General features: G+C 41.6%; 1 protein-coding gene and 1 pseudogene across 2 annotated transcripts in view; both read right to left on the reverse strand.

Annotated features, from left to right (window-relative positions):
• The window catches only part of GRIA1 (glutamate ionotropic receptor AMPA type subunit 1), a 274,653-nt gene that overhangs the window by 153,271 nt on the left and 97,988 nt on the right, over window positions 1-23,394 (reverse strand). The window lies entirely within an intron of this gene.
• Window positions 9,734-10,413, reverse strand: LOC119057965 (adenosine deaminase-like protein; annotated as a pseudogene).

Here is a 23,394-nt window from a genome sequence, read left to right on the forward strand (position 1 = left end):
TTACTCATGGGGCAAAGTAGGTGGTTATTCTGCTCTAACTACGTGCCTACATTTTACCACCTCCCCACTTTTGTTCATGCAGTTCCTTCTGCTTTCCTCTATTATTTAAAATTATGTAGGACTTTGCATCACTTAAAATATTTTTATAGTATAAGCCATTTTGCTGAATCATTATAGCAACCCGCTGAGGCAAGTACCTGTCACTGCTGTTTCAGGGAAGAAACTGGAAGATCAGAGACGTGAAAGGACTTGCCCAGGGCCACAAAACTCATCTGTGCAGTAGGAAGGCCCTCTCCTCCGGTCTCCAGGTTCAGGGACTTTGCGTATGTGAGAGTCGGTAGAGGCTCCAGACTGATACTGGGTGTGGGCCCCAGCTCGCCTGGGTTTGAGCCTGGCAGTTGCCACTTGCTCATGGTGTGAGCCTGAGCCTGCTACTTACACTGTCTATGCCTCAGTTTCTTCATGTGCAGGATTGGGAATAATCATAGTCTTAATCTCAAAAGATGAGCTATTATGTGTAAAGTGCTCAGAATAATGGCTGGCAGCAAGATACGGGCTCAGTAAATGTTGCTATAGAAACAACTCTGCGTCTGTTTGAATTCTCTTTCTGCCAAGGCTCATCTGAAATGCTGTAAATTGTTATTCTGACTTTTCATAAATAGACACAATTTCTGCCTCTTTTGGACCCTGTAATCATTTGTACTTTGCTCACAGCACACAGTGTGTTCTGCTCTGCACTGGAGGTCTTTGTGAACTTGTTTTTCTCGTCTCACTCCCTGCTTGCCTTGGGGTGCCGTGGCCACGGACAGAGCTCCGACATAAGCATGTCCGCAGTAGGGCCCAGGGCAGCACTTGACCAAAGACAAAGTCAGCCAGCAAATCCTAGTTACACTGAATTCAAGTGGCCCCAGGACTCTAGTTCCCACTAAATCCTAGTGGGAATGTCCTTAGAGATCAGCCGTCCTACACTGATGTTGGATAATTGGGCTGCCCAGAGAGGGAAAGATGCTGGTCTGCAGTCACGCTGCATGGTGTCAGCAGTAGGAACTGAAACCAGATCACAACACTACCAGCAACCCTGGGCTTTACCCAAAACACTGGGCTCACTCTCTCCTCAGAACGAAGGAGAAAACAGCCCCTACCTAAAGTAAGGACAGAAGGGTGGGGCAAATGACAACACACAGCTAAGCTGCAGCAACAATATTGCTCAAAGAATAGAGATGTATTAGGTACATGTATCCAGCAGCCTACCAAGGATGAAGGACATGAATAAATTACACAGCCAATAGGCTGTGTTTCTGAACTGACTTGGTATTCCTTTGCTGCATGAGAGGATCAGGAGTCCTGCAAAGGAGAAGCTTCTGGGTCCCGAAGGTATTAAATGAAAACCTTTCAATGGTTTTCTTTTTTTTTCATTTAACACTTACTCTAAGCTGGAGTCCTCAAATCTTGGGCTCTAGAACACTTTCTTCACATTGGTATTTGTACACAGAAGATAACTGAGATACACAGGAACCCTGTACCTAGAAGCCATTTCTAGTAGTTCGCCATGTGATTATCTAATCTGGGAGTGGGGGTTGATGAGAAAAGGTCGAGTCCTTGTGAGCTTGTACCTCCAAAGCCTTTTTTCCACTGGCTATGGCTGTGCTTCCCCTTTGCTGAGGTTTCAGGGAATGTTTAAAATGTAAAATGAATCAGATAATTCTGTGCTGGTCAGCATGACTCGACCAGAGAACTGTTTTGATTCCTGGTACTGCCAAATGCTGTCTTCCACAGTAAGATAAGGTAAATCTTAAGGTGATAAGCTTCCCCATCCATCTTCCCTGATGTAAATGCCTTGGGGGAGGAGGACTTGAGAAAGCTACTTTCTCCTGGCTGTGGGTGGGGCTTTAGAAGAGCTGAATAAGCAGACACAGCTCTGCGTGGGGGGCTGCTTGTTCAGACGGTGGCACCAAGGCTGCCTTTAACTACAAAGAGAGCCTCTGAAAGCGGGGGTGCAGTGCTCGCCAAGCCGTGGTTCACGAGAGGCGATTGTTCCTACAACAGCCTTTCTGCAGAGAGATGCCCCGGTGGCAAGCAGCTATGACCTTGGGACTCTGGGGGAGGTCATCTTCTTTTGATCTGTATTTCCAATACATGAGTCATTAAAAAAAATAATGTTAATGTTGAGGATAAAAAGTATTTATAACAGTTAAATGTGAAGGTGAGACAGGGAGGAAAAAAATACTTTTTTTGCAAAGGAAATTTATTTGGAAGTAATTTCCAACTACTGACTGACTCGAGGTACCTGTTTGTTTCCTTTTGATTATTGGGACCAATTTGGTGATGGTTGTTCTGTTGTTGTTATTCATTAGTATTGTTTTAATTTGCACATTGGCTTAATATCTGGTGGAAACAATATTGGATAAGCTTTCAAAGAGCTCACACACCCATCTTACAGACACCATAAATCACACGTAAATCAAATTTGGCTCTAACTTATTATTATCTTTGCTAGACAAGCTACCTTCTCAACTCCTCTGACTTATCTCAGTTTCCAAACTACTCCACAGATGAGCCATTAGCTATATTGCATGCATACTTTTTGGGTGGCATTTCTAAATTTAAGCCTCTCCTGGGCATGATGGAGCTGTCATGACACGTGTAGATCCCATTGCTTGCCAACAATGCCATTCTTCTGTCCTATCAACACCTTCCACATTGATGGAAGTTACAGAGGTAAAAATGAAAACTGAATTGACCTATAAATTTTGAAGTGTAGTGGAGTTACAAGATTGATTGTGCTTTATTGCTGTTTGTTTTTCATTGTAACACTTAATCAATGTCTTCACTTTTTAAAGAAAACTTTATTCCCTTTCTCACTGAATCCCTATCAGCTTACAATATCCGGAGCTGTCACTTACTCCCGCCTAGTAACATATAATAAGCCCCTGCTGATTCTGTGGAGCTAGACTTTCCTTGAAGTCGGGGACAATCTGAGCAAGAAACAGCCCTGCAGGTCTCTCCCTCTTTGTGCTGTGTAGTGCAGAGTCAGCAAATGCATGACACACATGCTCCCTTCTCCCGCACCCAAGGCAGGCTTCACTAATTGATCATGGCATTCTTTCCAGTTGAGCCCAGTTAAGGCCTCAGAGTCCTCATCATCAGCATTCCTGGAAGCCACTACCAATTTATCAGACTTGAAAGACTTGGTAACACCTATTTTCTGGCCTCACCATAATGGTTAAAAGCAAGGGTTTTGGAATTGGCTTGACCTGTGTTCAAATTCCAACACTACCAATTGATACACGACCTGGAGTACAGTTGTCTAAGTGCCCTAAGTCTCAGATTTCCCTGCTCTGAAACGACCAATCCTCTCATCCTTTAGAAGTCTAAATTTAGGCATTTCCTCCTTTGAGAAACCTCTATTTATGTAAGACTGAGTGTAGCAGCCTCAGGCCTCTGAAAACACCCTGAACTTGTTCTTCATACCCCTTCTCACTGGAGAATCAATGGGCTCATTTCTTTTTTTCTTTTTTTTTTTTTAAGATTTTATTTATTCATCTGTAGAGGGGGAAGGGGAGGATAGAGGGAGAGAAACATCAATGTGTGGTTGCCTCTCATGCATTCCCTGCTGGGAACTGGCCTGCAACCCGGGCACGTGCCCTGACTGGGAATCGAACCTCGATCCCTTGGTTCGCAGGCCCGTGCTCAATCCACTGAGCTACACCAGCCAGGGCATTGTTTGGCATTTTTTTTTAATGGGCTCATTTCTTTTAATTTTCTGTGATTGGTGTGAGAGCTCCTGTGAACAGCTGTGTTTTTCAGAGTCTAGCATAGGTCCTGGGCTCTTTGCTGGACTCTGATAAGTAGCACATAAATAACTAGCACCATCAACACGTAACAATCACTTAGAACAGTGCTAAGCATAGGATAAATGCTTAATAAACATGGGTTATTTTCATATATATTCTCATGTTCCATCATTGTGAGTTTCAGAGAAGAAAGCTTACTATGGAGCTAACTTTGACATGTGTATGGTTTAATTTTGGATTGCTGTTATTCTCTGGCTGCCAAGGATGCCAGAGCTATCTGTTATCTTCTAAATTTTAAGAGAATTGCATTCCTTGAAATAGAGCCATATTTCTTTCTCATAAAACCTAACATGGGGCCATATACATAAGAGGCCTATTTAGGCATGTTTTGGGCCACACCTATCAAGTTCGCTAACACTGTTGTCCACCAGCCCAACCTTTGCTGACTCCAACCTTGTAGGGCCCTACACTAGGTACTCTTCCACATCACTGAGGCCCCACCATTCCCTTTGAGTGCCCATGGCCAATAGCCTGGGAGGTCTGTTAAATGCAGACTGCTGGGCCCACCTCCAAAATTTTTGAGTCAGTGGGTTGGGGCTTGGTAATTTGCATTTCTAACAGGTTTCATGCTGCTGGTCCTGGACTGTTCTTTGGGAACCACTAACAGAATAAAGGAGATAAAAGAGGAACAGTTTTGCCTAGGGAAAATACCATGAGTCCTATTTCTTAGCTCCCAGGTTGGTGATGATCTCCATCTGAATCCTGCAAGCTACACTTGCAACTAATTCTCATTACAGTCAAGAAAACTTACACGTTTAATTGTCAGCTGCAGGACCTTGCTGAAGGATGAAAAAGCAAGGCTTCTAAATTTTGCTGATGGAGCTTGAAACTTTTCCTTCTTTCTCAGTTGACAACTAGTGAAATTTCTTGATAGTTTAATATCTCACAGTTAATAGCATACTTTTGCAGGATACTTTATGTTTTTCCAGAGTGCTTTCATCTATGTTACCACATTTGATTCTTGCAGTAACTGCTTTAGGGAAGGCAGGCAGGAATTAGCATCTCTCTTTGAATGACAAAGCAGAGTAAACCAGGGCCCAGAATCCTCAATTCTTTGCCAGGTCTCTTTCCATGACACCACATAGTTTCTGTGCAAGAGTCAGTTCTGCCTTGAGCTCCCTTCATGTACTAAACCTTAATTTCAGGTGGTTGCAGATGCTTTGAGCTGGAAGGCATGATAAAGAGACCTACTAATTGTAAGGTTTTTAGGCATTTGGGAATATAGATTCCATTGATAGCATCAGGAAAGCTTTGGACCCTTTTCTCAAACGATACAGATGTGTAAATATGTAATACGATTTACATAAGCTTTGACATTGTACATGGACGTCTTAGAGTCCAAGCCCATTGTGCTTCGTGACTGTGAAAGGCACCATTCCCAACGAATTGACTGTGGCCCTGTGAAGACCAGCCACAAACCATGGAGCCAGAGCAGAGGCGATATAGTCACTTTGGGGTTGGTTGGTTAGTTGGTTTTTGTGATTTTTAACAGGTGAGTGAGCTGAGATTCAAGAATTTAAGCAATTTCATTCACATACCACAGCCAGATACCAGCAAAGTCAGGGTGGGACCTGGGACGTGGGGTGAGGAAACCTTTCACTGTCAGCTGGCCTTACTTATGCGCTGGGAGGCCTTACCTAACGCTTCCAAGGTTCACTTTCCCTCTTTTACGGTAGGAATCAGGAAATCAGATAATGTTTAAGAACTGTGTTCTGATGGGGCTCTTTTTAGTCTAAATGAAAGAAAATATGTTAAATGCGAACACAAGTTGTAGCACCCAATAAGTATGAATTCTCTGGCTCCCAGGCTATTTTTCTTAGGTCCAGGTCACGTGCGACAATTGGATACATTTTTGTTTTTCTCAGGACACGTAGATAGTATCCCAGGTTAACCAGGAGCCAGCTGTATACATGCAGGTCCTCTGGGCTGTATGTATCTGTGTCATTATAGAGGTCATAACAATGGCATTACTTATAACTGTGCTCAGGGGATCTGATGTTACTTCAAGTGCTTGTGCCACTGTCCCGTGTAGAATCTTGGGAACACTTGTCCTCTCTCTAAGTATGGGTACAAAAACAGAAAAGAAAAAGTCTCACTAAAGGGAAGAAAGCTTAGTCCACAGTAGTATCTGCTTCTCCCTACATTTTTCAGTGCTTATTTTAGCTTGTGTAAGACTCGTTCTTCGCACTGCAAAAGAACCACATTATACTTCCTAATCTACAGAGGGTAATGATTTTCACCTGAATATTTTGTTCTGCATTTGCATCTAATTCACATTTAAAGTTAAGCAGAATTTATAGGTCACTTCACTGCATACATTTTATTGTGTTTTATGTATAAAAAAACATGATTCTTGTTTTAGTTCATCATTGGAACCATAGAATGCTAGAAATGGGAAAAAACACAGAGGCTTCATCTAATTTCCTTTTATCAGGGGTCCCCAGACTCCAGACTGTGGACCGGTACCAGTCTGGGCCTGTTAGGAATCAGGCCGTACAGTAGGAGGTGAGCTTGAATGTAATGCACTCCAATTATCCTGAAACAATCCCCCTTTAGTCTGTGGAAAAATTGTGTTCTAAGAAACTGGTCTCTGGTGCCCAAAAGTTTGGGGACTGCTGCCTTATATCATAGGCAAGAGGTGGATGCTCTGGAATAAGGGAATGTTCTGAAGGTCAACAGTGAGTTCAAACTGTCAGCTGCAGAGCCTGCACTTGAACTTACATTTCCAGGCTCCAGATTCAATGTTTTTGCCATGTTTGTCCTGCCCAGCCTCAGATATGAGGAGTGCAGAAAGGCCAAACAATGGTAGTAGCATTTTCCCACTCTTAATTTTTCCTACTCATTATTTTTCTAAAAAGAAATTTTGTGTACAGTGAGACAAAAATACATATTCCTTTTTCCATTTTCGATAAGTAGCTGTTCTTGGTTCTGCCTGTTGCCTTGATGAGACTCCCATAATGTTCACTCACCCTCACCTATACCTTCCATGTTATAGGAGTGGCAATCCATCTTTCTTCCCAGTACCACGGGCCACGTCACAGCACCCACTTTTTAGAACTTCTTGAAGTGCCTTTATAGAGGAGGTCTTGCCCAAGGGAACAGTGCCCCAAATCAGCCTTTTGAAAGTAAGATCTTGAGACTCCTTGACTCTACATGACTGGCTTGGTGGAATAAAATAACCACAGTGTTCCAATGCCTTAAATATAAATTGAGTTTGCAGGTTCCTGATTTATCCATTTCAGGATTCAACTTTCATTTTGTCTAATGACTCATAGTTGCAATGGCCCCATTCCCGAAGAATCTTGGGGAAAGTAAACACCTTGAGTGAGACATTTTCTTTTATTAGAGAAGTTATCAGTAAAGAGGGGAAATAGTTGAATCCAAACTGCATTTCTGAGCACAACTTTATCAAGCGTTAAGATCTGCTCCTGGCCCAAGCGAGGTCATGGCTGAATGTTATCTAAGTCTGCAGAGAGACAGCTGAGTGAGCTGTGTGAGGTCATTATTCAGAAATGCTTCCATTATTAGCATTGTCAGAAAATAGCATCTTTGAAAAAGTAAACAAATATCTCTTGTGACTAAATAATTTTAAATATTTTAGAGAGAGAAACCAAACCTAGTTCTATATGTGCCCCTGCTTTTATAAAAAGAGCTTAATGTATACAAGTTTACTTTGGCAGTGTAGCAGTGTCACCGATGGTAAATACTTCTGGAGCTAGACACTGTGTTTTCTGCTTGTCCCCATTCTCCTTAAATTTCTGGAATGGAACCTGATGCATAGGAGCCACATTCTGTCTGGTTGCTGATTAATAACGAGGAGCACTAGTGGAGCTGACGACTCCTTTGAGGACTCTTGCAGTGGCAGGGCATTTTATTTTTTGTTTGTTTGTTCTGGTTCCCAGACAGCTTCAGGCTCAGTGAGTCTGTAGTCCCTGCTGGGCCCTCCTTTCTTGTCTGCTCTTATCCCCCCTTTGTCGGCAGTCACTGTCCACTCATCCAGTCTCCACTCAGCTGCTGCTCTTTCTGTCTGACATCTGTGGTTCAGTGACCAATGACCAGGTTCAATGACAAAGCCTGTTAAGTCACTTAGCTCACATTCGTACAGCTTTGTAGTGAACATGCCTACAGGGTGCAAGAATGATGTAATTCTTTCAACTGGCTTAGAAAACATTGTATTCTGAATTTATATACTGACGTTTGACAAAATTTTAAGATTGTTTAAAGTCTGAAAGCTAGTGAAATGGAAATGCATGTGAGATAAAATGCAAGCTATCCCATGGGTAGTAATATTCTTAATTAGAAAGTTTAAACCCTGGATTCTGCCTACCAACTCCTCCATCCTAACCCCAGAGATTTCTAGTCTGTCCACTTCTACCCTTTCTAAAGTGACAAAACTAAGCCAGATTTTAAACCGAATATGTTATCTTTGGGAAGAAAACCAACATACCAGAAACCAAATAGTACTTTGTTACTTTCAAGTTGTCGCTACCTCCATCCCACACATAAATCTAAGCTCCTTTGATAATTATATAATAGGATGTGGGCATTCTAAGTTTAAGAGACGGTTTGAGGAAAATCAGAAGCCAGAATCATGGTGTGTGTGTGTGACAGGCGGGAGGGGTAGGTGGTAGTGCTGCCAGCTGTTTAGGGGGCAGGCGCAGAGTGAATCAGCAGGACTTAAAGGAGAACAGATAGAAAGGAAGGCAGACTCAAATAATAGACATAAAGGGAAAGATAAGCAATTTCAATCAGCCATGGAGACCCACTGCAGGTCTGAGAGGAATGGCTGACCCCTAAGTACACTTTATTTGTGTCATGGACTGAAAGTCAGTGGCTCTCTCAAAGGCAAGGGGACCAGTTAAGGGACCATGCATTCCCGCACACCCACTCTCCCTGGTCCCAGTCGCATGGACCAAATCACAGCTTTTCATGTTTCTGCCCAGCAAACCTTAGGAAAAGACTAGATGGCTAGAGACAGAGGCAATGCTGGTGTCATGCTTCCAAATAAAAAAAGGTGGCTAATGACACACCACGCTTCCCTGGAAAGAATGAGCATCAGCAGCCCACATTCCCAGGGGACCAAAGGGCTGATTCACCCACTTCCTGTGAGCAAAATGGCAGCCACTGCAGAGCCTCACCTGTATGTATAGCAGAAAAGTCTGACATCCTGGACTCAGACACACACTAGACTAGTCATTTCGGTTTTTGGCTTTTAAAAGCAGGAATATAGCATGCTCTCACTAGATCTCTAATTCTTTGAGTATTTGATTCCTTGGCTCAGAGGAATCTCTCAGCATTAAATATCCACAGGCTTTCTGGTCAATGCCATGAATCATCTTTATGCCCAAAGGCAGCATGTTTTTTCATACATCTGTGCTTTTACTCAGAAGTGTCCTTCTGTCTGAAATGCCTTATTCTTCCAACTTTCCCTGGTAAAACTAGACAAGGAGCAGCACTAGAAGCAATGGCCAAGACAGGCACTAGGTTATATGTAAAGAACAGAGTGCCCTCCTGACTTAGTAATGTATTACCTCATTTCATCTTCCCTGCAATCCAAATTTTATGATCTCAAGGTATAGATGAGAAAGTTGAGGTTCAGAGAGAGTACGTAACTTGCTTAGGTTCCCACAACCCAAAAATCCAGAGACAGGAATCTTAAATGAGTACATGCCCCCTAACTAAACTTTATTTAAAAAAATTTTAAATAATATTTATATTTTTAGAATGGTACTACTTCACACATGGGTTGCATCCTACAGTCCAGGGGGGGAGGGACAGGGCTGTCTGGAGAACCTGAAACCCTGAGCCCTTGTCCAGTGGTGCTGGTGTTGCCTGACAACGCCTTCCCCTTTGAGGGGTTGGGAAGTGTCTTGTGTCTATCAGTTTGGAAGCAGATTCAGGAGCCCTTGTGTTTCTTTTTTATATTTCATTTAGAATTTCTGAAAAATGCAGTGCCAACTTCAGAACTGCATTTTGGCTCCTAAAAGAGGTTCCAAGAAGTCTTTCCTTGTCCTGTGGTAGGGTCTCTACTGAGGTCAAGGCCAAGAACTGTATCCTCAGTAGAAAGGAAGAACTCGCCAGGAAATTTAACAGTGTCCTTGCTGTGGAAAAGCCACTTCTGTCCATTGCTGTCATATACCTAATAGCAATGTCTGTGTTTTCTGTGTTGGACTGTGTCATACCCTCAGGTATGATTTACACGTGGCTTTTTGGTCATTCCTGTAGCATTTTCTCTTTGACGTGTTTCTTGTTCAGAAGCTTCCCTGTCAAGTTCCAAGGCCCTAACACCATCATCTGTGAATTCTTTAATGACATCTTTTGCAATCGTTAGAGTATCTTCAGGCCAGTAGTAAGCTGATGAATTATATGAAACATCCTCTAAAGTTCTTTTCTTTACCTTGCCAATCAATCATCCAATCATGGATTTTAAGACCTGGCTCACCGGCTGTTAACTTCATGGATTAGAACCAATGGGGCCATTCAAGTGGGAGTGAAAGTCCACGTCAGGTAATTCTGAGTAAAAGGTTGCCTTTCATGGTTCTTGTTCTTCTGCCTTCATCGTAATTTAACAGAATAAAGAGGTTTTCTCCAAATACTTATTCTTGATATGAATACCACGTATTTTAGTTAGGAAGTTTCGTGGTGTTGAATTTTCTTCGATGACTTGACTTCCACACATTTTGACAAGATTAGCTGCGTATCTAGCTCTGGCCTCAGCTTTCCCACAGTGACGACCCCAGTCATGGGCCTGAGAAGCCTGTGAGCAGCGGAGGGGGGGGGAACAGGCATCACTGACAGCAGGTCCCTGAATGAGAGCTCCCTGCCGCCTGTGGGTGTGTACATGAGGCTTTGCCCATTGGTAGATCTGGGACTGGCTGTGGCTTGCCACTCACCCACGGTGACTACGATGTCTGAGCCATGTGGCACTGTGTATGCACCCCCCCAACTCAACTTTTCGGAGGTTCTTTGTCCTGAAGCTTCAGTTAATGCCCCCAAATGCTCTCCTTTTGAATTATGTTGTATATTAGCTGAATTTCATCTGGTAACACGTTCTGCCTGAAAATCATTCACTCTATAAATATGTATTAAATAGCATATTATATACTAGGTACTGTGCTAGGGCAAGAGACCCTGGAGGAACACAGGTGATCAGAATTCAGGGTAAGGAGGATTATGATTAGAAGTCAGAAAGGGTTCCAGAGGGAGCGCAAAGGAGGGCACAGCTCACCTGCTCTGCAGGGCTCATGAAGCCTTGCAGGAGGGAGTGTCCCTGAATCCAGGACCTAAACACCATGTAGGCTAGTGGCAGGCGAAGAATGGGAATGTTTCAGACCCAGGCAAGCACATGCTTCTCTGGAAAGGCTGAGTAGCTGTACTTGTATTGCTGCTTCTGTCCCTGCCTCTACCCTCAATCCTGCCAACTCTTACAGTCCCAACATTCCTCTCATCTGCAGATGGTGACCTCAGCATGATGGGGTGAATACATTTGGCACAGTTGGTTCCAGAGTCAAACAGAATTGAGTTCAAATCCTAGCTCCACCACTTCCTGGCTTTGTGACTTGAAAAAAACAGAGAAACTATCATCTGCAAACCTCAGTTTCTGTGTCTGGAAGTGAAGATTAGCAGTAATGCCATCAGTTTAAGGTTGTTGCAAGTATAAAAACAACCTAATAATTTATAAAGAGACATAGCACAGAACCTATACAAAGCAACTCCCCAATAACGATGGCTTTTGCTGATAGTGGTAGGTACTTCTAAGTCCCCCTAGATTCTGGCCGCTCCATGAAAGGAATCTGACTCATTTTCATTGTGTTCCTCATTGTGTCTTGAACTACACAAACTTAATAACAGATATTCAGTATGTGCCTACTGATGGATTTGCTGGTGTACATTTTCCATGAATTCATTCAACGAATATTTATTGAGCACCTATTATGAGTTTGGCACTGTTCCACATGCTGCGAACGTCGCAGTGAGCCGGGCACGCCCCTGGAGCTCTGGTCCTGGAGTTCTGACCAGCAGTTTTATAAGACGGATGGTTACTGACACATTAGAATCAGGTTTGAAAAGTATTATCCAAAGCATAAGAATGATCTAAATTGTTAGTGATCATAACGGTAAGCCCACTTGATGTTTCTGGAGAACCGGATTTATTATCGTAAGACCTCTTCAGCCAATTTGGTGTTTTTCCCTCTGACACTGGGTCCTGCCTGAATCTGAAGTGATAATTTCCACTTCACTCCACAGTCTACACCACAGAGTCTCTCCCATAGTGCTTGTCAGCTACAGAAGAGTTTCTTGATCATTTTCTGTCTTTCTACTATATTCTGGTGCTACCTGAGAGGCTGTTTGTATAGAAAGAGGATTATCAGTCAAGCAATTTAGGTTTTAACCTCAGTTATGCTACTAAACCAGTGTGGATATATTTTTCATTTATCATTTCGATAACTATTGATGAAGTGCTTAGTAGAAGCACAACACGGCCTCATTGAGGGTTTGGGCTTGAGAGTCAATGCCTGGGTTAGAAACTGGCTTTGCTGCTTTCTGGCTGTATACTCGTGGGTGAGTGACTTGACCACTCATCTTCTTTAACTGCAAAATGGGGTAATAATCCTACCCACCTCACAGGATAATTGTGAATATTTAGTCAACGCATGCAAAAAAAAAAAATCCTTGAATAGTGTGCCTAAAACTAGCACATTTTGAAAAAAATGTTTGACACTGTTACTTTATTGTGAATATTTGTTGCTATCATCATACTCCAGGCACTGTATATGGCGCCAAAGAAGGAGTGGAAAAAAGAGGGAAGGTCACGGTTCCTAGAGATCTTGCTTTCTAATAGGCATAGAAACATTAAACAACTAGCCATTAAAATACATACCCGGTTGCACGTTGTGATGAGAGCCGTGGCGGCAGTGGGCAGGTGAGGGTGGAGGTCAGAGGAGTGCCGTATGAGTGAGACCTAAGGAGCAAACAGGGCGAGCGGCGAGGGAGAAGGCCCGTGTGCCTGTGTGAAGGCCCGCCCAGGAAGAGAGCAGAGCCCGTGGCAAGGCCCGAGGCAGGAACGGAAGGGCCTGTGTGGTTACACGGTGATGACTGAGGAGGAGAGGCCGTCGACACAGTGGACTGGGTCCTGACTGTGCCCTGCTGGGTGGGGTGTGGATCTTGAAAACCATACTAAGGGCAAAGGAAAGCCATTGATGGCATGTGATTTCCTTCTGGCACATGGACTTCTCAAAAGTAAGGGAGAGGAGTATATAAAATATTCTCTCAGCCCTGCCCAGTGTGGCTCAGTTGGCGGGGCTTTACATTCTGAAAAGCCCGTTTGATTCCTGGTCAGGGCAAATGCCTGGGTTGCAGGTTCACTCTCCAGTTGGTGGGTGTAGAGAGGCAACCAATTGATAATTATCTCTCACATCGGTGTTTCTCACTCTCCCTTTCTCCCTCCATTTACCCCTCTCTAAAAGTAAAGAAAATATAAAATGAAATAAAATATTCTCTCCAGCCCTTTAGCACTGAAGAATATGAGATTCTATGATGGCTATCCCCCCAAAGTGGAAGTTTCTGGGGAAGGTAGAAAGAAAATAAATAAGTGGAGGAAGAAAGGGAAACAAGGAAGGAGAGAGAAGGGGTAAGAAAGAAGGAAAGGAGCTGATGACTAAAACTTCTGAGGAGACATGAAGTCTGGGAAGGAAATGTTGAATATTCAGCACAGACACAGACTTGGTACCTATCACATCTATATGCGTGTAGGTGTGTCTGACTTATGCATGTGTTTGTACGTTCACTGATTTGGCAGGAATCCAGACCGGGGGAGGCCTTTGCAAGGCAGACAAATAAGACTAATGGGCTGGAAACATTGGAGAAGGAAAAAAAATGATACGTCAATCACTTTGGTTAAATGCATGATTACTGGATGCTAAGATGCGTCTGGAATATCTCCTGCCGGAAAGTGGGTGCTCAGGATGGAAATGCTTGCTGAGACATGGCTCAGCACTCCTTTCAGGAGCTGCTGGGTGGAAGTCAAACAGAATTGCATTAGGAGAGGAGTGGCTGAGAAAGTCCTCTCTGGAACAGAAATTTTTGTTGGGAGAGGAAAAGTGAGTGTAGTCCAAAAAAGAACTGACTTCAGGAATGCTAATTCGTTCCAGCCTTCAGGAACCCAGAGGAAGTTGAGCGCTTCTTGCTGTGATATTCAGATGTGGAGGTGAAAAGAGGCATGCGAGGCAGTGAAAATCAAAAATAAATAAGTGTTCTTTGGGCTTGGATTTCTCCTTTCGAGCTGAGGAGGGCTGAATTTTAAGGATATATGAAGGGGAAACACATACTGGTGCAACTCCGCAAACCCTTTGGAATACTAATGCCTTCTCTGGCTTTCAGAACGTGTTGTTGATGTGGGCCTGTGTTGTGGGCTGTCCTATGAATCTTGTAGCAAATGCTGGCGAGTTACCTCCGTGCAACAGGACGTAAAAGGAGCCACTTGTGCTTCATGAAAAATTCTTTGCTGGTAAGGAAATACCATTAGCAATATGCCTCATTCTCTTAATTACTTCCCTGTTTACCAGTGGTTCAATAAGCATGTGCCTGATTTGAGTTAGTAATAGCAGCTGCTGTTTAGTGGACATTTATAATATGTTTTAGGTGCTTATAGCCTGTTAACTAATTGAACCTTCACGATGCATTACAAGATAAATTCCAACATTCCCACTTTACACGTGAGGAAACAGAGGCTCAGGGAGGTCAGGGAACATGCACAGAGGCACATGTTTCTGGGACTGATAAACAGATCTGATGACCAAGCTGGTGTTCCCTCTGGGCCTATATTTTCTTATTTACAAAATAGGAGTGGTTAATAATATCATCTTCAAATTCTCACATTCCCCAGGCTCTCGCAGGAAGACTGCAGATTCAGCAAGTTTAGTATCTCTGTTTGCTGTGCTTTTTTTTCTCCATGAGACACTCTCTTCTCTTCCATTCTCAGCACTTCGATGCATTCAAAGATTTTTCTCCTATCAGAACTTGTTCTGAAAGCATTCAGTCCCATAAAGGTATAAATAACAGGAAATAGAAGTCGACATTTAGCAGTCATTCCTTACTTTTCTGCAGTGGGCAATCAAAGGCTCCCACTACCCTGTTTCAGATCATTCCAGCATTGCTGAGAGTCAGATGAGGCCAGTGGGTTCCCTGGTTTGCAGGTAAGAAACTAAGGTGTAGTGAGGGGGGAGTGACTTGGCCAAGGTCACACAATGAGTTGAAAGCAGAATGACAATGACAGGTTCACATCTCCTAAAGCCAGGCCCAGGGGTCTTTCCTGGAGAAGCCTACCATTTTCCTGAGCTGTGAGCCCTGGGGCTGGCAGGATGCATGAAATAGCACAGGGCAGGACACTTTTCCCTGCCAGTGTTCACTCTGCTTTAGCCAGAGTTTGTCAAGTGAAAAACAGGTCCATATCTTCCCATGTTTTGTAAAACAGAAGCTGAGAGGCTGGATTTTCATATGCAGAGCTGTGGTTTTTAAAAAGCTGCTTAAAACTTTGAAATCTCTGTGAGAACCAGCTATCACACATCTGCAACCTGGAGCCACCACTGAGCAGGCAGTTTTCCAACTCTGCCTCACACAGAACCGCGTTCGATTATGGCTGTGGGGATATCGAGCTAAAAGTCCTTTCCGCCGCAGCCCATTGCTTGGGAGACCCAAACCACAATCAATCAAACCTCAGAGAACAGTGGAGATTTTGAGTCCCAAACAATCTGGGTCAGACAGACACACTCCAAATGCCAAGAGCTGAGAAGATTGTGCCTGTGGTGGGCAGTAAACCAGCTCTCCAGGAGAGAGACATCACATTAGTGTCTATGGTGCGAATGGCCCAACCATAGCTAATAGATTCTGATGGTTTAACCGTACGTTTGCAAAATGCGTGACTATTTCAATGGGAACACTACAGTCTGGTGCTTTCACATTGGTTGCATATCATAATCATTAGCAGCGTTTTCTAAAAATTCAGCTTCCTAGGACTACTCCAGATCTAACTGAGAAACTGTGGGTGGATCCTAGAAATTTGTGTTTTCAAAAAGCTTTTTGAAATGAGCAGTAAGATTTGGAAATTCCCAGTATAATTCCCATATTCAATTAAGAAAGAAATAGTCATCTGAAGACAGCCTGTTTAGAACTTTAAATGAAAGAGTGTAGAACAGAGATAAAAAACCCAGGGCACTGAGAGGTACAAGGTAAACTTGTTAAATATTGTTAAATAGGTACACTAAGAAAACAAGTTTAATTATACATAACAGTTTTTATTTGAGTTGCTCTATATGCCAGTCACTGTTTGAGGTACTTTATTTATATTCACTGCTTTTTAAAGTCTTCACAAGAACCCTTTGAGGTGAGTGTCACCGTTAGTCACATTTTACAGATGGGGAAGTTGCAACACAGAAAAAGTAATGCTTGCCGAGGTCACCATGCTAGTGTATGAGAGAACCAGGATCGGAATCCAGGCAGCCTGGTTCTGGAGAACCACACTCTCCATCACAACCACAACCAGCAAAAGCGACTTCTCCCAGAGGTAGAGATTATTTTGCATAGAGTAGTTCTATTCTGAATTTTTTCATTGAATTAGATTGAGCGAAGGACAGTTGTTCTTTTTTTTTTTTTTTTTAGGGTTACATACTTCTGTCTCTGCAGGAAATTTGGAAGTCCTTGTAGGCTTCCTTCCATTCCAGGAAGACAAGGCCTATTGATTTCCTGATCACTGACAGGGAGAGCTGGATTTTACCACCTCATTTTTTGTGCCTTTGTGTTCACCTTACTTGGGACCCTGGAGGGCACTGATCCTCCTTACACTGCAGCTGTCCTGGGCATGGATGCCACACCCTGGGGATGCACACCATCTGTTCCTAAGTCATCCTGCCCTCCGAGACTAGATAGAGGCCAGCTTTCAGTGCAGGTGTTCTGCCAGGTCGGTCTGTCCTCACAGGGCAGCTCTGGGCCCATGTGATGGTCCAGCTCTCCCATGCACATGGACAGTCGAACTATAACCCCCTACAAGCCTTTAGGAGCTCTCCCCCAGAAAAATGGTCTAAAAAACGAGGCTGCACAACAAAACTAAGCTTCATTTCCCATCTATAAAGCCATATTTAGAAGACATAAACCCAGGAATGTCAAGTAGTACCTTATTGAAATGCTTGTCTTCTACTTTGTTTTAGAAAGGATTTAAGGCAAATGAGTAGACGATGAGCAAGAGCTAACTAGAGTAAAGGATTACAGAGCCAGCTCTAAGGCTGGAGGAAACTCAGGGAGGTGAGCCTTGTGTTTGGAGCAAACCTTTGCATTGGAGACATTTACCAGTTCTAGAGGAAGCAGCTAAACTAGAGGGAGCAAGAATATGAATCTGGGGATTAGAGTTCAGGACCAAACACTGGTGGCAGCGAAAAGAGGCTATTAAATGATCACTTAGGTTTGAACCAAGAAGAGCTGTCCAGGGGGAGTAAGGGTGAATTGGATATGGGTGGGGGTGACAATTTAGCTTTAAATCATATCAGTGTCTGAAACCAGACCAAAATGATAACAGATTGGTAGGACAACAAGGCAAGCATGTATTTATTAGGGGAAAAAAGATAGCATTACCCTAGGCCTCAAATTATTTCTACAAAAAATCTATAAATACAATGTCCAGCATATAATAAAAGATAACCAGTTATACCAGAAGATAAAGTAATATAAATAAAAATGAATAGAAAAGCAAAAATAGGGAGAAGCCCTTAGGAACTCAAACTATTAGAATAATCAACTGCGTTCACTATCTTCTGAGAAGTAAAATACAAGATTGACAATTTCAGGTGATTATTGAAAAACCATTTAAAATAATCAAGAGGAAGTTTGAAACTTGAAAAGTACAGAGACTAACATCCACAATTTAATAGGCATGATGGCAGACTGGATACAGATTAAAAGAGAACTAGTAAACCTCAAATGAGGTAAACCGCACATGGTGAAGTTGGTTGCTGGAAGTCAGACAAAGAAGCTCGTAAAATCATCCCAAATGAAGCGGGGATGGGACTCAGATTCTGCAGCGATCAGCGATAGACTGATAGCTGACTCTCCCCAAGAAACAACTCAGTTCTGTCTTGAAAGTGCTGAAAGGAAGTAATTACAACGCAAGTTTCTTTTCAAGAGAAAATGTGAAATAAAGACATTTTGACATGAATAAAATGAAACCCTATTTTTCAATAATAGACTCATATTTAAGAAATACTAAAGAATATTATTCATGTGGAAGAAAAATTAATCCAGATGGAAATTTAGAGATATAGAGTGAAATAAAAAAGAATAAAATTATAAATATACAGGTGAACATAAATATGCATTGAATAAAATAACAGTAGCAATAATGACATTATATTATTGAGTTTCAGAATATAAAAATTATACAATAATATGGCATGTAAGTTGGAAAGAAAAAAAAATGTTCTAGCAAGGGCGTCCAACCTTTTGGCATCTCTGGGCCACACTGGAAGGAGAAGAGTTGTCTTGGGCCACATATTAGACACATTGTAATACATAGTCACAAAAAAGTCTCGTAATGTTTTCAGAAAACCTACGGTTTTGTGCTGAGCTGCATTCACAGCCACTGTGGGCTGCGTGCGGCCCATGGCTTCAGGTCGGACACCCCTGTCTGGGAAGAGGCTATATAGCGCCAGCCTATAATAATATTTCATGGAATGAATGATGTAATTCATAGTGAAACCACTGCAAGAAGTTCAGGTTGTCTAATTTACAAATGAATAGGGTAGTAAAGAGTGGAAAGAATAAAAACTTTGTAAATCTGAAAAAAGTCAAGAAACCAGTCATGCAGTTAAACCTTTGTTTAGAAGGATATGTAAGACTTTAAAAACTCATATATTAGAAATTAGATGAAAAATGTAAAAAAAAAAGTAAGCAAGGCATCCATTTCAAGAAGTTTGAAAAAACCCTGCCAACTCAACATAAAGAGAAAAGGAAATAAAGCGTAAAAATCACTGAAGTGAGAAATGGGTAGTAGAAATGATCAACAAAGACTCTTAGGAAAGGTGGCAGGTGAGCAAGCACAGAAAGCACCAGTGCCAGTGATGTAACAGGTGCTATCACTACACATGCTACACAGAGAGAGAGAGAGAGAGCCTGAGGATGTTATGAACAAACTTTTGACAGGATAGTTGAAACAACAGATGAAATGGACAAATTCTTAACATAATATGAATGGACAAAACTGCCACAGGACGAATGATAAAATTGACTAGTGCTGTAACTATTATAGACAAAGCTTTACCCAAAGAAAACTCCTGACCCAGATGGTCCCTTTTCTGAGTTTTATAGACGCATTCAAGAATAAAAAACACCCACCACATACAAACTCTCCCAGAGAATAGAATGGGGGGGTTCCTTTACTCTCCTCATGAGGTCAGCATAACCCTAATACCAAATCAAACAAGGACATGATAAGAAAAGAAAATTATAGGAACTTTAGTTCACAATCAGGATGAAAAAATATTAAAATATTAATAAACAGGAGACTAGAGATAATGTCATGGTCCAGTTGACCAAGGAAAAAATAATGTCATTATTCATAGGCAACGTGATTGTATTCCTAGAAAACCTGAACACACTACAGAAAAATATTAGAATTACTGAGATAGCAAGGTCACTGTCACTGGATATAAAATCAGTATGAATGGAATAATTTCTATTTCAATATACAAGCAAAACCAACTCATTATAACAATATTTTAAAAGATACTATTTATAATAACATGAAAAATCATTAACACCTAGAAACTAAGTCTAACAAGAGATGTGCAAGGTCTCTGAGACATACTGAAAACTACAAAACATCCCTGAGATATAAGAAGGCCTAAGTAAGTGAAGCAATATATTATGTTTATGGATTCAAGGGCTCACTATTTACATTTATCAATTCTCCCAAACCCTTATGGAAGTTAATTGCTATCCCAATTAATTTCCCTGTAGTTTTTTTAATAAGTTGACATGCTGATTCTAAAATTTATATGAAAGTTTAAAAGTCTAACAACAGATCGAAAACAATTTTGAGGGAGAATAGGTGAAAAGATTTGTTGTCCAAGATATGAACACTTAGGTTAGATCTAAAACCTAAGACACACACACACAGGTCAGGGGAATAGAAAAGAAAGACCAGAGACACAACTATCTACTTGTATACTTAGTTATTTGATTTATGACAAAGATGCCATTGCTGTTCAGTGGTGAAAGGATTTTTTTTTCAGTAAATGATGCCATAAATTGAGTATCTATGTGGAAAAACGAATGCCAGATCCCTAACTCACAGGATACACAAAAATCAATTGCAGATGGATTGCTAATCCAAATGGGAAAACATAAAGACACAAGGAGGTGATATAGAAGAATATCTTAATGCCTAAGGGGAGGAAAAGTATTCTTCAACAGGATATGAAACTATTCATACAGGGAACGACTTGATGAATTGAATTGCATTAAAAGGAACAATTTCTGTCCTGTACATCAAGAGATACCATTTAGAGGGTGAAAATGCAAGCTACAGAAAGGAATGAGAAATTTGCAATATATACATTTCACCAAGGGCTCACATCTAGAACACATATGTAAACAATAAGAAAAGAACAAACCAGTAGGAAACAAGGAAAGAGCATGAATTTTTATTACTTTAAGAAACATTTCAATAAACATATAAAATGAAGCTAAACCTCACAAATAATTGGGATAAATACAAATTAAAACCACAGTGAGTTATTACTATCCCCCCAGCAGAAGGGCTAATGTTAAAATGACTTATAATCCCAGGTGTTTGAGAAAAGTTTTGTCCCACACTGATGGTGGGGGTATGAATTGTACAGCCACTTTGGAAACTATTTGGCAGTGTCTATTAAAACTGAACATTCTCATACCACTCCAAGGTTTACATCTAACAAATATATATATGTGTATATATCAAGAAACATATACAAGAATATTTGTGGACTCATTGTTCAATATTGTACACCGACCAAATGTCCAGCAACAGTAGAATTATGGATGGATGAACTATGACATATTCATACAATTGAATCTTGTACAGAAATGAAAATGGTAAAGTAAACCAATATATAATAACATGGATGAATTGAACAAAGGAAAACAGACAAAATCATACTGTATGACTCCCTTTTACTAAATTTCAAAAAGTAGGCAAAATAAAGGTCTAACATTTAGGAATGCATGCTTAGGTAGTCAATCCGTAAAGAAAAACAAATGTACTATCCTCGCAGATTTCCTTTGGTGGGACAAAGTGCAACACTGAGAAAGGGTCAGGGGAAGCGCTGGGGGAGGGGCTGCCAACATTATGTTTCTTGACGTGGCTGGTGGTTACTTGGGCGTTCCCCGTTGCCTTAGACATGAACCCTGATTACAGGAAACACACCAGACAGTGACCGAAACTTAACCCGAAACCCTTCATGTCCAGCAAAAGGTCAAGAACCAAAGATGCTTTCATCTTTTACAGTGGGATTTTGAAATAACATGGCTGGAGGAAATATAAAAGTCATCTTTAGTATGGGGTCATTGTGAAGAGAGTAGGCTGCAGTGCATTCTTCTGAAAAGAAAAAGTTAGAAAAATAAGTGGACAGGTTTGGTTCAAATCTTAATTTTATCGCTTTTTGACTATAGGATCTTTTGGCTTCAGCTTTGTTGTTTGTAATAGGGTAACATTACATGTTGTTTGTAAATGGGGTAACAGCATCCCTTAGCTCATGGGGATATAGAGGGGAAAGTATGTGAAGTGTGACCATATTTTGCTGTGTATAATGTACACCCATGTTTTTGTGCATCTGATAACATGGGATTATTATACCCATGGTATGTTATCATTGTACCCATGTATAATGCACATCCTTATTTTTACCTCAAAGATTTTGGCAAAAATGTACACATTATACATAGCAAAATACAGTAAATACAGAGCCTGGCACCCAACACATGCTCAGTGGTAGCTGTTATCATCATTTGACCATCTGGCTGATGATGAAATTCTCTGGATAATATCCCCACCAAATGGCTTTCTGCTTGAGAACTTCTAGTAATGGAGAACTCACCCTCTCAAGGGGAATCCGCTTCATCCTCAAGTATCTGATCATCTCAGATTTCCACCTTCCTCCTGAGACAAGGAAGCCCCTGAAGGCCAAGATCAGAACGTTCCAGGTGGGGTCCCAGGGTGTGGTGCCACTCAGGCAGTTGAAGTTACTATTACACTAGAGACAGAAGGCATCAAGTTCCAGGTCTGTTGGGTTGACAGTCTCCATGTAAAGCTCACCTGAACCCAAATTCCTAGTCTGCCAGACCAAGGGAAACTGAAATAACATTTTAGGAGCACGGTTCCAAGCTGGCAGTTTTACTTAATTATTTTTTAAGAGGGGGAGGGAGGGAGAAAGAGAGGGAAACATTAATGTGTGGTTGCCTCACATGGCCTGCAACCCAGGCATGTGCCCTGACTGGGAATTGAACTGGTGACCCTTTGATTAGTGGACTGGCATTCAGTCCACTGAGCCACATCAGCCAGGGCTAGATCCAATCACTTTAGTTTTCTGAATTGTTGGTAAACTCATTGGCAGGCTTGCACCACTTAATATCTTGAGTATTATCTATTATCCATCTGCAAGATTATGGTCTTTTAGGATAAGTATTGCGATTTACATTTCTTTCATGCTTTCTCAAGTGCTTAGCCTAGTAGATATTCAGTAAACTTTTTTTCTGGACAAAATAATCTACTTGAAGTGATAAAAGGTATTAAGCTAGGATTAGCAATAGACTTCAAGTCAGCCAAGAAGGAGGAAAATTATATAAAATCGATAGCCCCACTCCAGCGAACCTTGATTACACCCATGCTATTCAATGCCAGTCACCACGGTTTGACCTTCATTTAATTCTGGTCAGTACCATAGGACAAATAGTCAACTTTGGACCACATCATAAACTCAGGAGTGCAACAACTATTTACTGAAGGAGGGGAAGGGAAAAAGAATTCCTGAGAAGAAATGCAGATCCAAATGCAGGGAGGGTTGGCTGATAAGTACAGTTGGTTATCAAACTCATTTCTCTTTGAAACTTTCCTAGAATCTCAGCTCTTCACTCAGCTCTGTAGCTTGGCATTCAGGTCTCTCCATATTATATGCATAAGCTGCTTTTCCAGTTTCATCTGTTATAGTTTTAAAATTTGCCCCCATGTTCCTACAAATAGACTGTTTGGTGTTCTCAAAATGTATTTTTAGTTCCCTCCTCTTAGATTATTTTTCCTTTCCTCTAAGATGTACTAAATTCAACACATAATTTAAGCCCCAGATAACTCCTCTTGGCAACCATCTGAATCAAATGAACGGTATCAGCCCCAACAAGCTGTAGTCTCTATCCCTGAAGATCTCCCTCCTCCAGTTAATTGGACTTTGCCTCTTTGACAAGACTCGATATATTTTGTCTCATATATGTATAATCTGTGATTGGTTATTTACATGCCAATCTC

This window comes from Artibeus jamaicensis, unplaced genomic scaffold (assembly GCF_021234435.1).
Source record: "Artibeus jamaicensis isolate MK-2021 breed Jamaican fruit bat unplaced genomic scaffold, CSHL_Jam_final contig_432, whole genome shotgun sequence".
NCBI lineage: Eukaryota > Metazoa > Chordata > Mammalia > Chiroptera > Phyllostomidae > Artibeus > Artibeus jamaicensis.